At 43.3% G+C, this 17,746-nt stretch overlaps 1 long non-coding RNA gene across 1 annotated transcript; it reads left to right on the top strand.

Moving 5' to 3' along the window:
• Positions 1-424: 424 nt before the first annotated feature.
• On the top strand, positions 425-13,731 carry LOC117355051. The gene is made up of 3 exons (XR_004538265.1): positions 425-606; positions 4,254-4,367; positions 13,542-13,731. It is a non-coding gene; the product is annotated as an uncharacterized LOC117355051 (long non-coding RNA).
• The last annotated feature ends 4,015 nt before the right edge of the window (positions 13,732-17,746 follow it).

The following is a 17,746-nucleotide window of genomic DNA, read 5'->3' as shown; positions in this document are numbered from 1 at the left end:
TACAGAGTGGATGTGGTAGCTCGAGAGGATGCCGCCTTTGGGTCCTCAGTTCTGTGGGCAAGCTCATCTGTCCCTCCCTAGCCATATGGTACTGTTTTGGTACATCAGCTATAGTATGGATTCCCATATAATGTGACAGGAATCCTGCTAGCCCTACTAGAAACAGGGAGGAAGATCCTGTAAGCCCCATTAAAAACTCTTTTATCCGGTCTAGTAAACATCCTGAAGAGCCTGTGCACAGCTTTAGAGAGGAGCCTGCCCCTTTAAGAATGCCTAGAACTCAGGCTAACATTCAGGGTGCATGGCCCTTTAAGTTCTTGCCTGTCGCTGCTAGGAGGGGGTGTGGCTGGATGTGAGGCTTCCATTTCCTGAGCTTTCCTTGCCAGACAGAGAGAGAGGCAAATGTCTGGAACAGACAGCTGAATGTAAGCTGGGAAGGAGGCCAGTCCTTCCAGCTGAACCAGAACCAGCACAAGGCAGTTCCCCCGCAGACCCTGTTGACTTGGGAGATGGAGGAGCTTACTGAAAGCCACACTAAGCCAGTTACAGAAGTCCAGAGTCAAGAGGTCTATGCTGTGCCTGACTTTAGTGAACAACAGAGGGACTGTGAGTAGGCTGTTAAGCCAAACAGTTTATTTTTCCTTTCACTAGAATTTTCATTTTTTTTATGTTTTTCCCCCCAAACCTGCTTGAATATTTCTGCTAGGGACATTGTGGGGTGTGGCCAGCCACCTAAAAGAACTGTAAAGCAGGAGCTGCATTTTTGGTTTAATTTTGGTTTTGGAGCAGCTTGTGCATTGCTCTGTGTTGTGCTTAGGGGGGTGAGAAGTTAAAAACTGTGCCTGTCTTTTGGGAGGGTGGCAATATCAGTGGTGTATGGGCCTATCACCTCACAGCCTGTTGGGGATTCGGTTCTACCTAACAGAGCTTCAGCCAGAGCCAGAGAGTGCGCTTTTCAAGAGGAAAACATTTGTTTAAATGCACTGTTCTTTTTTTTTTTTGGTTATTGGGAAAATCTATGCTTTTGTGTTTTATTGAATAATTGGTGGGTGGGTAGGTGGGAAGAAATGGTTGGTTATGTATATTTGTAAGTTAAATGTGCGTTATTGACTCATTATATGTGATATTTTTGTGTATCACACTATTGAAGTTTGGAAAATCAATAAAAATTTATAAATAAAATAAATGTACTGTTCTTGATAGGCCAGAGGGTGAGGCCAGAAGCAGTGGCGTACCTAGCATATGCGACACCCGGGGCCCATCACTTTTTGACACCCCCCCCATCTATATAAAAAATAGAATTTTTAGTAACAATTCACAAATCACACAAGAGTGTACCTATGAAAAGGCAGCTTCTTAAACACTGCAGTGAGTACTAGAACACCAACACATACATTGTAAAACTAAACAAGCCAGATCCCGCACAGTCAATTGATCCTGCAGTCAATGCCAACTGAAAACTATGGGGTTCATAATAAAAAAAAAAAACGTCTAAAAAGTGTCCTAAATGGCTACTTGGACAATCAAAAAGCCTGATCATCCAAGTACCCATAAACAAAGCTGGTTTTTAGACTTATCTAAAACCAGCTTAGGCTTTTCCCCTGCCTCTAGACGAACAGAGAGAAAATAGGTGTGTTTAGAGGAGGGGAAAGGGTGGGTGGTGGGAGGGAGGTGGGCCGACCTACACCTAGGCGTGCAACACATATAACCAAAACATTTGACAGGTTGCCTAGTCGGCACGTATACCTTTTTGACTTAGACGAAGTCAAACCAGGTCTAAGTGCCGAAAAAGGGGCCGCTGAGCTGATGGCCGCTGGTGCGATCAGTTCAGTGGCCCGGCAACCTACCCACCGCAACCATCGCGGCAAGAGAGATGCCTCATCTCTCCTACCGCGATGCAATCATCCCTCTACCCGAACTACCTCGACACAACCCCCCTCCTCCCAATGACCACCCCCCCCAAAACCCCCGATTGGTCCCCCTGCCGACCCGTGACCCCCCGGCCGACCCCACGACACCCCCACCCCTTCCCCGTACCTTTAACTTTGGCCAGACGGACAGGTGTCAAGCCCACCCGTCCGTCAGGCCAGCCGGATGCAGAATGGGGCCGGATTGGCCCAGGCGGCAGAAACCCTACCCACAATCAGAATAGGCTCAGGAGCCTTAGGCTCCTCCTGTGGGCGGGGCCTTAGGCACATGGGCACAACCCGGTCGTTGGGGGGAGAGGGTAGTATCAAGGGCAGGAGGGCCTGGGATCCCTCCTGCCCGTATTGTAGTGGGGGTTAAGGGTAGGGGGTCACCAGGCTTGGGCTCCCTCCTGGCCATATCGAGTCGGGGGGGGGTTGCCGGGGCCAGGAGGGCTTGGGCTCCCTCCTGGCCACATCAAGTCGGGGGGGGGCACGATCGCCGGGACAAGAGGGCTTGGACTCCTTCTTGCCCCGATATCGTCGGGGGGTCGCGGTTCGACAGTGCAGGAGGGCTTGGGCACCCTCCTGTCTGGATCATTGTGTGTGGGGGGGGATTATGTAACCGGTGTTGTTTTTGATAGACAACGGTTACAGAATCCAGCTTTTAGGCGAAGGACTGGCTCCTCCTTCGCCTAAAAGCCCTTGTGTTGGACGTTTGGGGCTTAGGCGATTTTTTGGTTCATTATGGGCAAAAAGTGTAGACGTTGTAGGGGTGTACTTGTAGACGTAGTGGTGATCTGGGCGTTTAGTAGAGGCAGGCCATAACCAAAACAAGGACGTTTGTTTTGGTTATGGACACTTTCCCTGCTTCTGCTTTCAACGTTTAAGGCTTTAGGGCAAAGAGGGACTTAGATGGTTTTTTTGATTATGCCCCTCCACGTTCTTTTCATACATACAGAACAGAGATACATCCTCGCCCAATATGGAATAATCGCAAACTAAAAATAGAAATATGTAAACAAAAGTTAAACTGAACCGCCAAGAAACCAGATTCTGCATATAATGCAAAACCATAACACCACAAAAATAGTGACACATGTCACTTAATACTGTGCAAAATATAAAGACAGTAGATGTAAATTTTGAAAAAACTGTTACATAAAAATCACCACTTTACAAATTAACAAATAAAAATAAAACAAATAATGAGAAATAAGAAAATACCATTTTATTGGACTAATCCAATTTTCAATTAGCTTTCAGAGGCCAAATCTTTCTTCAGAATTGCTGTTATGCTATCCTGTCCTGAGGAAAGGGGTTTAGACCAAAAAATTGCCTTATTTCCATTTCCTATTTGAAACTTTTATCAATACAGTTACAATACTACTTGATTCTAAGTAAAGCAACAAAAAAATCTTTCTACCTTTTGTAATTTCTGCTTTAATCATCTTCTCTTTGCTCTCTTCTTTCTATACAGCGCTTGTCCTCTCTCCCTTCCATGCAACATCTGCCCTCTCTTTGCCCCTTCCACCCAGCTTCTGCCCTCTCTCTCTTCCATATGGCACCTTCCCTCTTTCTCTGTCCCTTCAATAAACTGTATACCTGGGGTCCCTACTCTCCTTTGCACATGATTCATTTCAGCTTCACCCCCTCTCCATTTTTCTGTCTCCACCCACTCCCCTATGCTTTGGCATCTCTCTCTTTCTCTTCTCCTTTCCTTCTTTCCTTCCCACTCCACATCATGGAGTGGTATCTCTATCTCCTTCCCTCCCCTCCCCCCATGCCACAGCATCTCTTCCTCCCACTGCCTTCATTCAAACTCTGGGACAGGGATTCAGAGGGGCAACTAGGCCTAGCCAGGATTCTGTCTCACAATATCCACAACAGAAAGACAGATTAGGTTCTTACCTCATTACTCTGGGTTCTGTTAGGATACACAGGAGTGCATACTCCCCTCCATCTATGGATTTGTTCTGATTTGCCTGGTTTCTGCCTCAGACATTGCCAATGTCCATCTCAGGATCTCTTTTACTACGTATACCTAAGAATAAGAAAGCATGTGTTTCAGGTACTGAGGGTTTCCCTTTCTCTTTCCTCTTGGGAGGGTCCTATAGCCCCTGCTTGTTATTTTTAGTAGATTAGCTCTGAGTTATCATGTGGATGGTTTATTCTCCGTTTACTCGTTAAATGTTTTATTAATCATTTTTTCATTTTTCTAAGTTTCAGAGCAGAGCAGAATATGTTTATTGCCAGGGTAGCTCCCCATGCCTCTCCTTCTCTTTTATTATGTTTCAGTTGAATTTAATTGCTTGTACGAACTGAGGATGGTGCTATGCTCTATTGCAGAAGGGGAGGAGTTCCAAGTTCTTAAAGAGATATCCTTTTGCTCTTTGTGTGAAATAGGAATCAACAGCTACAGTACGGACTTCTTTGTATTCTTACAGAACCCAGATTAATGAGGTAAGAGCCTAATCTGTCATTTGTGATTGTGCCATGATTTTTCCCAAACACCACTGTTTTCATCCCTACTACTCAATATTTAATACATTAGAATCAGGTGCAAGATAAGATTTTTCCAATTTTGTGTTTATGGAAAATATGCATACTGCTGTTGACCATTTTCAACTGTGTATACAATTTGGAAAATCTTTTAGAAACTTCATGCCATTGTACCTAGTTTCTAATAACTGTAAAATGGCCCATTTTAACAGTAGCACAGAACCAAAGTGGAATTGTCCCAATCAGAATGGTGCGCACCAAACAAAAATGTCCTTCACCTCATCTGATAAATCCAATTGCCTTTATTCATCCAAAGCCACATAAATTAATCCAATGACTCAATGACCCGACATGCACATGTTTCAGCCTAACCGGCCTGCCTCAGGAGTCTTGTGAGTCTTCAACGGGTGTGTTGAAAAGACGTACAGTGTATAGAGATACACGCACCCTCTAAATGCGGCTGGTTCAAGTCGTAAAGCAGTGAAAATCAGCATGGTCGCAGAATGTGCACCATTCTGATTGGGACAATTCCACTTTGGTTCTGTGCTTTTGTGTTTGTGGTTTTGTTTCCCCTGTTTTATTTTGTGCCATTTTAACAGTAGTCCCCCTTAATGGCATCTTAATGTTACTGAGTGATATAGGCATACTATATCTTGGATGCATGTGTGACAATTTACTTCTAATTGCTCATAAAACAGCAATAACTCAATAGCACTACTACTTATAATTATTATTATTATTTCTATAGCACTATTAGATGTATAAAAGATACTTTCTCGGTCCCTAGTAGGCCCACAATCTAATGACTCCTTTTACTAAACTGTACTAGAGGTGTATAGAGCAGGCCGACAAAGTAAATGCTCCAACGCTCATAGAATTCCTATGAGCGTTGGAGCATTTACCTCAATGGCTTGCGCTAAAAACCTCTAGCGCCATTTAGTAAAACCTAGGGCTCCTTTTCCTAAGCTGCGCTAGCGGTTTTAGTGCGCACTTAGCGCACGCTGCATTGCCGTGCGTGCTAGATGCTAATGCCAGCAATGAGCTGGCATTAGTTCTTGGTGCGTAGCGCGGGGTTAGTGCACGTGGCAATGCAGAGCGCGCTAAAAACGCTAGCGCACCTTAGTAAAAGGAGCCTCTAGTGTAAGTTTTTTTTTTTTTTTTGTCCCCAGGGCAATAGAGGGTTAAGTGTCTTGCCTAAGTTCACAAGTAGTTGCCATGGTAATCAAATCCAGTTCCCCAGGATCTCAGTCTACTATACTAACCATTAGGCTACATATTAGCTGGAAGTACTAATTGTGTTTATAATTTCAAATAGAGATTTTAAATTCCTTTTTTTTTCTATAGATTATGTAGATAACATTAATCTGTACCTGCTGTTGTCACTGTTTAATAAAAGAGATTTAAATATAAACTATTCTTAGTGGAAATGGAAAGATGAGTATCCTCAAACTATCCCTTCCTTATAACTTTTAGACAACTTGATCGGGGGGGGGGGGGGGGGGGGTCTCTATTGCCCTAGATATAATTGGTGTTTTTACCATCGGTATTTAAAATCCCTCAACACATGGTAATTTATGTTTAATACTCGTGGATTTGAGTATAACAGAGCTGCTGAAGCAGAGCAGAGGCTAATGGGACGTAGAGCATAGGGGGAATAAAAAAAAATTGCATTAATTATCATTTTAAATTAAAATTACTAAATTGATTGCCTAATTCAGGTTCATTTCATTTTGAGTGGTAAGAAAATAGGAAAAAGAGTAGAATTGTAAGAATGTTACTGATGGATCAGACCTGTAATGAAATGTGAACGTCAGCGGTCTTTCCCATATTATAATGGGAATGGGGAAATTGGTCTAGAATAAATATAAACTTTGTCTAAAACAAAAATGGATCATGGTTTCAATTGTCAGAATCAAATCAAGTCAGGTCAGGTCATAATCATCTCATCTATCCAAAGTGGTAGCAACCAGCAGAGAAAGAAACTCAATACGAGAGGGCTAGACTGTAGATCTTCCTTAGCTTACTGCATTCCAATTCTGTTCATCGATCTTATACTTGTATCACTTTTTTCCGTAATAATTTCCTGAAGTGGTTTAGAAAAAAGATCAGTACAAAATTATAGCTTAATAATAAACAAAAGAAGTATATACTCTAAATAGAAAAGAGCTATGCATCACAGTAATTATCCCTAGAATAAAAGGGTTTCAAATTTCTTCTAAAAGCAGAATATGAATTATTGAATCTAATAGCCTCAGGGAAAACATTCCAAGTTAAGGGAGCTTTCCAACAGAAAAGCACACTGATGCCAAAAACTCTTCTGATAAATCTCCACAGAAAAAGAATTAAAAAACCCGGACAAGAAATTTTAAAATCTGTTCTCGTACACAGTGAAAGCCAGTGCAATTCTCTCAAAAGAGGTGAAACATGATCGAATCTCCATTTCTTAAAAATCATATGAGCTGCCAATTACAATTCCTTTATTAAATACTAGTCTTTAAGCCCGTTACATTAACGGGTTCTAGAATATGTCTGTCTGTCTTTCTTTCTTTCTGTCTCTCTCCCTCCTGCTGTCTGTCTTTCTATCTGTGTCTCTCCTATGCAGCAGCATTTCTATTCCCCCCACTTCCCTGTGCAGTAGCCAAGCAAAATTTGATAGAATATGGTTGCCAGTTATGATTCGGCCTGGTCACTCAGGTCCACTGTCGCCCATTATCTCTTTTCCCGTTCATGGGTCCTGTATTTATCTAGCCCCTTCCCTTCAGGCCCGTTATCCTCCTTCCAAATGGCAAAGTCTCCCTTCCCTTCCGTAGCTGCTGTATCACCTCTCTAGCCCCTCCCCCACGGGCCCGTTATCTCACCAGCTTCCTCTTCCCTCCCGCATCGCTTACATTGTGTCCGTCCACCCATGCCGGGTGCGAGTCGGTGGCGCCTAGCCCCCGCGGAAATAGGAAGTTGCATCGGCGAAGGTGGGCCCTGACGGGACTGAAGGAAGGCCCCGGGGCCGGCCGGAGGTGTTCATCGTTGCAGCCCCCCACGGCAAGTCTGGAGGGCGGGAAAGAGCTGGAGCTGTGGCGGCACCGAGTGCACGCGCGAGAGTGGAACGGGGTTGCGGCACGTGATCTTCTTAGTAGCTCTGATGGACCCTCACTTTCTTGTACTTCGCTCGTGGAGGCGATCGGCGGCTGCCTGCAGTCCCGGCTGGAGTCCTGGTGACGTAGTAAGTGCGCATGCGCACTTTTGCCGGCACAGCGCGACAGATCAGGGAAGTACGGGCTAAGAGTGCGCATGCGCGCTTAGCATTTTATTATATTAGATGAGTTATATACCACCCAACTATATCTGTACAGCTAAAGACTTTCTAAAACTAATACTGGAAGCAAATGTATGTTAATTCACACTAGATAAGAGATATCTGGAAATTTTTTTTAAAATGCCAGCTATTATATGGCTTTTATACCTGAATTTCAATCATCTAAATCAGATAACAGAATAGCCTGAGAAATGGTGCCAAAACTAGAAGCATCCACACCAGTGTATCGCAAACTGTGTGCTGCGACACACTAGTGTGCCTCGACCGATTCCAGGTGTGCCCTAAGATGTCGGCAAGGAGGAGAGGCACTGGCACCAGCTGACTGGTTACAGGATCTGTCTCTCTTGGCGCGAGGCACGTCCTATAGTTATTCAGTTGGTGCCTGCACCTCTCTTACTAAGTGGTTCCTCTGCTCCTTCTCCTCACCTTTCCTTCTGTAGCACCCTTCTCCCCGCCCTTGATGGTAATAGGAGGCTTAGGGCCACAGCTGGAGGACATCTGTAGATGCCGTGAATATTGAAGTGATGACATCATATATGCGTGTGACTTCATCATGTTGACATCCATGCATTTCTGGGTGCCCTCCAGCTGCGGCCGCGAGATTAGTGTGCCGCACCTTAAAAAGTTTGCGACACACTGATTTACACATTAGAAGCTAAGCATTGTCTTTGATTAGCAGTTTTTAAATATTTTTATTGATTGTAAACCTTCTAGATAAATTTTGATGGATGGCATATCAAAGAAATAATAAACTTGGAAACTTTTCTTTTAATTTTCAGCAACTGGTGGAGGATGACATTGTAAAGCAGTTAGATGAAGTCTTGGTGTCATCCATGGGTTAGAGACAGTTAAGTAAATAGAAAACTCTTCTAGTCTGTGATGGATCCTAGATTGCTGGAGCATGAGTGTGAGGTCAGACAGTTCATTTATAGGTGAGGCAGTTTTAAAGAGGGCATTGCTTTTGGATCTACACCCTGATTAGAAAAATTCCCCCCAGATAGCAGACTGCAGGGAGAAGGGAAGTCTGGACAAGACTCATTGTGACCAATACAGAACACAGATGGATGGTTTAGGCTCAAAATCCTGAGGTAGGATCCCTTAAGCAAAGGAGGAGGTTCTTTCCTGGAGTTGTTAACGCATGGAGAAATAGCCACTTTATATTGAAATGAAAATTTTGAGGGCTTTTTTTAAAAAACTTTATTTAGTTTTTAATGCCAACAAAAAGTACAAGAAAACAAACAAAAACTGCAGACAATGTACACGATGCAAACAAAAATTTATTATCCCAAAATAAAATGCAGTAATATAAAAACCTAATTACCAACCAAGGGACCCAACACGGTCCGTGTTTCGGACAAACACCTTCATCAGGGGTCCATGGTAAATAAAGCATAAAGTGTGCCGCAAAAAATGAAGATAACAACTTTGCAGAAATGCTTGCCAGTCCATGGCTGCCTGATATTTGGGAAGCCACTCAGAAGCAGAGGAGTTACAAGTGGTTGAGAGCCAGCACATCCTGAAGCAGCCGTTTCCAGCGAAATGCTGGGCACCGCGTCGATGCGACACTTGCTCTACATACCTACCTTCATGTGGGATAAGTTCCAGTTCATTTTTTTCCTCTTCATGATTATTTGAAATGAAGTACCGTATTTTCACATAAATAACGCGCACCCGTGTAAAATGCACACATGGGTATAGCGCGCGAAAAACACAAATTTATGTACAGAATTTTTTATATACCGCGCACACCCGTATACCGCGCATGCTGCCCGACTCTCCTTCCGCACGCCCCGACTCTCCTTTTGCCCGCCCCGACTCTCCTCTCCCCTTTGAAGTCCTGTCCCCACCCTGAAAGCCTGATGCCTCCACCCCCGATGTCCATTCACCCCCCCGCAGGACCGCTCGCACCCCCACCCTGAAGGACCGCTCGCAAGCACTCTCACCCGCACCTGCACCCCCACCCTGAAGGACCGCTCGCACCCCCACAGCCTCCCGACCCCCCCCCATCATGTAGAAGTTCCTACCGGTGTCCTGCTGCTTCCTCTTGGCGGTCCCGGCCCTTCTGTGAGCCCTGCACTGCTTCCCCTTTCTCTGACATCAAGCCCTCTTGCCTCCCTGACTCCCCGATACGATCGGGGCAAAAGGGAGCCCAAGCAACCTCTTGCCCCGCTGACTCCCCAACTCCCCGACAATATCGGGCCAGGAGGGAGCCCAAACCCTCCTGGCCACTGCGACCCCCTACCCCCACCCCGCACTACATTACGGGCAGGAGGGATCCCAGGCCCTCCTGCCCTTGATGCCTACATAGCTGAAAACAGTGTATAATCTATTGACTTCATCTGCCTGAAATGTATGTCCCTGCCTTACCACATTGTAAGCTGAATAGATAAGAGTTTGAACTATGATGTGCCCTGCCCTTCTGTACATGTAACATTTAGACCTGTAAGATTTAGATAAGCAGAGAAATGAGCTAGTTTCCTATAGGACTATAAGTTGTATCCCTGAACCTATCATAAGTGCTGGCTTAGGACCAATAATAATTGTAGAAAGTTATAGAAGTAACAAATGAAAATTGTAGTTTTTGCATATATTAGTTTGCGAAAAGGGCATAAAAGTCCGTGTATTTCCTGTTTCTGACACTCTAGTAGGCAGGCTGTTAACTGCACTAGAGTCCGGCATGCTGTGAATAAACCTCTTGTACTTTCTTCACGCCTCTGACTTTGTGTGTCCAAGTGACCTTTCAGTATTTTCCCCATGAACTACTCATGCCTAACTGTGAGAGGATTTACATCTTGTCCCAGGAACCAGGAATCGCCTTGTCCCCTTTTTGGAGCTATCCCTAGGAGGAGGACTATGAATGGGGAAACTTCAGTCCTGTTGGGAAGGTTCCAATCAGTGGAAAAAGATTAGGAGAGTGGTGGCAGATCCCAAATATCCCTTATCCTTCCTGTTGGGGTGACTGCTGATAAAAGAAACCCCAGAAGGAGAGAGTGAACTAATTTGTATTGAAACCACCTGATTTACATACAGTATGTGCTTAGGTGCAGAGGAAAAAGACTCTGAAGCCATATAAGAGACCCTCAGGACTGGGGAAAATCTCAGAAGGGGAGGGAGAAATCTCCTCTTCCGGGATAGATGGTTCTAAAGAGTCTTGGACTGAACTGAAATTCACTCACCCTAAAGAAGAGGGGAGACACTATTCAAGACTTTACAGAGAAAATAGCAAGTATATAATTGTAAATATTTGACATTTCAATAAAGTTAAACAAAAATTCACCCTACCTAACTGACATTCAAGTTAGGTATATAAAGTTGTACAGCTTTGCCATTAATTATAGGAATTGGAACCTAGTCCATACAATGTAAAGCAGTGGTCTCAAACGTGCGGCCCGGGGGCCACATGCGGCCCGCCAGGTACTATTTTGAGGCCCTCGGTATGTTTATCATAATCACAAAAGTAAAATAAAACAGTTTCTTGATCATATGTCTCTTTAGCTATAAATTATATTATTAAGACTTAGGCAAAAGGAAAGATTTATAAACTATAAAGAGTTTTACCTCATGCAAAATTGTCATTTCTTTAATAAGACATTAACTATTTTTTTCTGATGCCCTCCAAATACCTATAAATCCAAAATGTGGCCCTGCAAAGGGTTTGAGTTTGAGGCCACTGATGTAAAGGAACACTCTACCCATCAACCCACACACACACACACACACTTTGGCTACACTATTTTCAGAGACATTCCTGCTCCCCATAGTTGTTCCGGTTTACTTTACTACTGGAAAAGAAGTGATATCATTGGATGGTTAGTGGCTCAAACACAGTGATGACCCAATGGACTTTTGGACCTACTGGAGCCAGTAGGCAAACGGGTACCAAAGTTTCCTGCTCATAAAAGCAGTATCCTCAATACTGTTTGCATGCAGAAAATTACAGAAAATGCAATTCTTTTTGACTACAGTAAACTTTGCAAATGGTGCTTTGTACATTAAAACTAGGGTGACACAGGTTACTCATTCCAGAAGGGAGATTTTTTGACCAGTCCTGAATTTCTGCCAACCTCATCCTGGTGCATTATGGGACCTAAAGCACTGATTTAAATGTATAAACTCATGGACTACAAATACTACACTCCTTTGGGAAGTAATTGTAAAACCATGACTGGCCAAAAAATCTCCCTTCTAGTTGACCTGCTCAACCTAATTAAAACATAAAACAGTGTCCAGTGCTATAAATGAAAACACACTATTAATTATGTGGTCCTTTACTAAGGCGCACTAACCGATTTAGCACACGTTAAATGCTAAGGCACCCATAATATTCTATGGGCACCTTAGCATTTAGCATGCGCTAATCTGTTAGCGCACCTTAGTAAAAGGACCCCTATTTTTGCAGAATGGATTGTGGTCATTTTTCCATGTAAGCATTGCCAACTTCTGTAACTTTCTTCTACTAACTGACAAGAGAATACTTGGTTCTTAGGCCAGAAACTTGTTTCAATAATCACAACGTGGGTACATTATTAGCATCATTCCCAATGACCAGTAGCAGATGTGTGCTACACTCATGAGATGGCCCATCATTTAAAGTACAAATTAAACTGATATTCCATCTGTCTGATGTTGGAAGGTGCTCAAAATATGAAACCATTCATAAGAATGGAGCAAAGTAAAATGCATATTTGGTATCCTAATTGACATTTGGTCTCCAAGACAGAATTGGAAATTAATTGTCCAATATTAAGGAAAATGCTTGATTCAGGAAGCAACATACTATTACAGTGTGTATGGAATAAAGTAATCTTGGTATGTTACTGCAGATGATTTTCCAAAATTATCTTTCCAAAAGATGCAGCAGGAGATTATAATTTAGTTAGCACTGGAGTCTGAGAAGACCATTAAGATAAGTGCCAGTGCTTCGGTAATAATTTTATTACGAGTTTTCACACATTTATCTCACCTGTAGGTGGTTGGAGGATTTGGACATATGATTAAAACCTGCTTGGCAGGATGGGGATCTGGAATGGCTTGAGTCATAAGAGATTCTATGATTTGATCCATGTTCCATTATGATGTCCTCTTCCTCCTTTATTATTACATTCATACTTTGGTTGTTATATTGAAGAGAGCAGTTTTTTTGGAGTTCACATTTGATAAATGGTAATAGTTTATATTATTTGGATGATTATTACCCCTCCTTTTTTTTTCTCATGTTTGATTGAACATTGTGGGTAATATTTTGTTTGAGACCTTTTTGCTTTGATTCTACTGGTCCCACAGTAGCCTGCTGCTGCTGCTGCAGAGTGAGCTGCCCTGCTGAAATCAGGCCATTTGATGTCCCCTGCTGATGGATGACATGGTGCAGGCCCCATAATCAGCCCCAGCCCTGCCCAGCTTCATTGGGCAGGGGAATGGCTCTTAGCAGTTGCTGCAGTGCTAGAAGTGGAGGGAGCTAGGTGGCCTCCACAATTGCAGTAAGGTCTTTCACATTTGTGCATAATCCCAGCTTCTGGTGCAACATGTGATCACTACCCCCATCTGCTCAGTTACCTAGAAGAGCTGCTATTGCAGATCATTTTGTTGACTCTGGGCTTCTACCATCTGGCAAAAGTGCTCCAGTTTCTGCTGCCTGTATTAAGCCAGGGACAACTTCTGGGCCAGGTAGATAAGCTGATGCTTGTATCACTAGATTTCCTTCTGCTTAGACTGGCCTCATCTGGCTCCCTGCTTTGATCCATGAACTCGGGGGAGGACAAGGTGCTACTGCTCCTCTGGCTGGTTGGCTTCCCCCATGATGCCTGCTGTCTTCTCTTCCTCTGCAGGTGCTCCACAAAGCTCCTGCCCATCCTCTGTGCTTGGCTTGCCTCCAGTTGCTGGGGAACTTTCTGTCCCCACATCCCCTGCCGCAGGTTGGGCCTGTCGCCTGGCTACTGGTTCCCAGTTCCGGCTCTGAGTTATCATCATATGTATGGGGAAATGGGAGGAGATATGATTCTTGGCCATCTCTCTATCCTGCCACATTTGGTAATTAAAGAGACAGTTTTCTGTATTTTGTCTTGTTTGTATCATATATTATGTTTTTATTGGAAACCGCCTCAGTATTAGGTAAGGTTTAAATTTTAAAATAAATAAATAATAAATAAACAACCAGTTACATGCCAGTATATAATTGACTATATACTAGCTTTGAACCTGTTGCATTTTTTAATACATTATTTTCTTAAATTGATGTTAATATTGAACTCACTCAGTATATAAATGTCCATTTTTCTTGTATTTTCAAACAGGCTTTATGTGGTCAGATTCTGCTCTACAGAGTAGTCAAATTATTTTGACCAATACCTCTGACATCAGGGATACACAGCCAATGAATTAATGCACATGTCACACGCAGACCTTGTGGGTATATAAGGTGGGATGTTAGCATGTTGCCAATGTAACAATCGTGGCTGTCAAGTAATTTATCAGACACTGAAAAAGGCATGATCATCGGCTACTAGGATAAGGGCACCAGCATTTCAGAAACAGTGGAGTTTGTGAACTGTTCACAGGCTGCTGTGGTTAAAGTGTACCATGAGTGTATGAATGAAACCTTTTCAATGACCCAATGTGGTACCTAGGGCAGCATGAGCTATTGATGTGAGAGGTGTAGTGTGGCCGGCCCGCAAGACTAGCGGTAACCGGCACACGCTTACAAAATTCCTTCAGCGTGCTTCCCCAAGAGGGAGGAAGACCCTGTTGTGGATATACTAATTCTGTGTTCAAAAACAATATGGCTTCACACAGGTAGGTAATAATGCAAAGCAATCAAATTTATTCATTCTTCAGAGAGGTCAAAACAGAAAATGCACAATAATCAAAGTCCCAGTAATAATAATCATAGAAACAAAATAATACTGCTCATACCAGCCTGGTCTGGTTATATTCTTGAAACTCATATCTTATGTCCCAGGAAAGTCTTAGTTCATAATAGGAATAATGGCATTGCATTCAAAACAGTCTCTCAAAAGTCTTCATTGCAAATTAACCAAACAAAATATGACACACTGCAATGTGCAGCACTTCCCTTCCAAGTGCAATGGCAGAAGGTTGGCGGATTTGCCAAAATGGCTCCTTGTTGAAAAGAGCAAAATAACCCGCAATCCCTCTACTAAGATGTTGGGCAGATCCTGCCCCAGCCTTCAGGATATTCCCACTCTATGAGAGAAATTGCTGAAGTTGTTTCACTGCAGCCCAGTCATGGCTTGCTGTAGCCATCTTGAAAAAAAAAAACAACAACTTCCCAGCAAACAAAACACTTTGTTAGCATACCTTCCTTGGCTAGCATGCTCAGGACAAGTCCTTATTGTCTCAGAGAAAATGGAAATATTCAAAAATAAACCCAGAAAGAAAAAAAAAATCACCTCCAAGCCAGCTATGCCAAACACACATTCAAAACTAACTAACATCCATTTCCTCAGATAGTCCCACCTCTGGTAAAGCACTCCAATCCATTGCTTCATGTTCCGGATTTACAAGGGTTGTTCCTTCTGGCTCTGTGTCCAGCATTTCCACATCCTTTGGCTCTGGAGGAATTGGAGGCTCCTTCCACCTGAGAGCTTCTCCTGTTTCTCCCCTTCTCTTGGACAGCCAGCTCTCCAAATACTCCAAGGCTGCTGTGCCACGCCCAGTCCTACTCAGGGGCCGGACTTCTTTCAGCTGAGGCTGCCTTCTGCCCTGTTTAGCCAGCCTCTTACAAAATGGAGGATTTAAAGAAGCCCTGCCAGTTTTCACCAGGCTATGTTCTAAGTCAGGTCTGAACACAGCCTGTGCTTCCTGGTCCTGTTCCTGCCTAACAGGGACAAAGTGGTTAGCCTGGACTAGTTTTAGGGGTAGCTTTTTACGATTCTTCCCTGGCACAAGGTCGGCATTGGGCTCAGGTTTGTGACAGAGGTGAATGTCAGATGCACAGGTTGGTGCGGGTCAATTGGGCTACTGTGGAGCAGCTCACCATCCAAACAAACTAGGAATCTTCCAGATGTGTGTCCAAAATAACTGTGCAATGAACCCTTTCGAATGGGGTTCAGAGGAGATGTCTGGTGACTGCACCCATGCTCAAAAGGGTTCATTGCAAAGAAATGTCTGCAATTTGCACAGGAATACTGACATTGGACTTGCACTGATTGACAGAAGGTTAACTTCTCCAATGAGTCATATTTTAAACTCCATCGAATGGATGGGCGTTGGTGTGTCAGGCATAAAAATGCAAAGAACAAGCACCCAGCTGCCATTGTTGGACATACACAAGATGGTGGGTGCAGTGTTATGCTCTAGGGCAGGGGTGTCAAAGTCCCTCCTCGAGGGCCGCAATCCAGTCGGGTTTTCAGGATTTCCCTAATGAATATACATGAGATCTATTTGCATGCAGTGCTTTTATTGTATGCTAATAGATCTCATGCATATTCATTGGGGAAATCCTGAAAACCCGACTGGATTGCGGCCCTCGAGGAGGGACTTTGAAATCCCTGCTCTAGGGAATGTTTTCTTGGTATGGTCTGGATCCCTTGATCCTCCTATTGGTTGAGAGTGCCTTCCAGAGGTATCTCTCCATCCTTGCTGATCAAGTATACCTGCATATGTTGACGGTTTTCCCTATGGCTGATTTCAACAAGACAATGTGACATGTCATACAGCCAGAATTGTTCACGAGTGGTTCACAGAGCATGACCAAGACTTCCAGCTACTTTCCTGGCCTCCGAATCCCCCAAACCTTAACCCAATTGAGCATATTTGAGACCACCTCGATCGGCATGTTCAAAAACTGGATCCACCACCATACACCCGTCAACAATTGTTGGACACACTGCAGTCTACATGACTCCAAATACTTCTAGCAAGCACCCAGCATTTTATTGAGTCACACTCATGGCAATTGGGATATTAGCAGGTGGTTATAATAATGTGACTCAACTGTGTAAAATGCTAGTGAAACAAACATACTGTATATCTCAAATTCCACTTTTACGACTTGTTTAAAATGAGACGGGCATTGTTTTCCTGGCCCTATAGACTACAAGGCACCAAACATTAATGAGTTTTCTTGACATTTGTGATTCATCAGCATAAGGAGAAAGGAACAAATTCCACAGATCAAAAGAAAAGGAGCAGAGATGGCCACTATAAAGAATATTTATTAACCATAAAAGAGTATTTATTAACTTACAAATGACCCAACAAGGTACAATTCATCAAAACATAGCCATTGTGGGTCATTTGTTGATTAATAAATATTCTTTAAGGTTGCCTACTGTTCTTTTCTCTTTTTTTTATTTTGGATTCATGCCAAATCTGTTCATTTAGAATGACCAAACCAAAAATGACCTTGTTCCTCACACTCCACTATTCACTTTGAAATAATGCACATTCTTGCAAGACATAAACATGGGTGGAGAAAAATTGTCTTTTTGCTCCTATCTTGGCTTTTTTAAGAAAACACAATTTGAAAATAAAATTTGCAAGATAGCACATCAGCCTGCCAGATAATTCCAAACTAGTGGTGGCCAACCAAGTATCCTACATGATATATATAATAATAATAATAATTATATATATATATATATATATATATATATGTATATATAGATATATATTTTTTAAACATACAAAAACACACACAAAATAAGTGATTGGGATGTAGGAGAGGCCAGCATTTTAGTACACTTCCCCCTCCCCATTCGCGGTTCCTGCACTCGCGGTTTCATATAATCGCAATTTTTTTCTGGGGAGGGGGAAAATTTTAAAAAACACAGTCTTAATGTAAAAAAAATCCATCTTTTTTTCCTCCCTGCCGCCTTCCCGGCCTTACCTGGTGGTCTAGAGGTCTTTCGGGGCAGGAGCGATCTTCCTACGCTCCTGCCCCGTGCAGATCGCCATGAGGAAATGGCTGCTGGGAGTTCTCGTAGTCTCTCGAGACTACGTCGGGAACTCCCTATAGCCATTTCCTGATGGCGATCTGCACAGGAAAACATATCTGCGTAGGAAGATCGCT

The sequence above is a fragment of the Geotrypetes seraphini genome, chromosome 2, assembly GCF_902459505.1.
Source record: "Geotrypetes seraphini chromosome 2, aGeoSer1.1, whole genome shotgun sequence".
NCBI lineage: Eukaryota > Metazoa > Chordata > Amphibia > Gymnophiona > Dermophiidae > Geotrypetes > Geotrypetes seraphini.
Note: the sequence above shows the minus strand (reverse complement) of the source record. Positions and strands in the feature narration are given on the sequence as shown.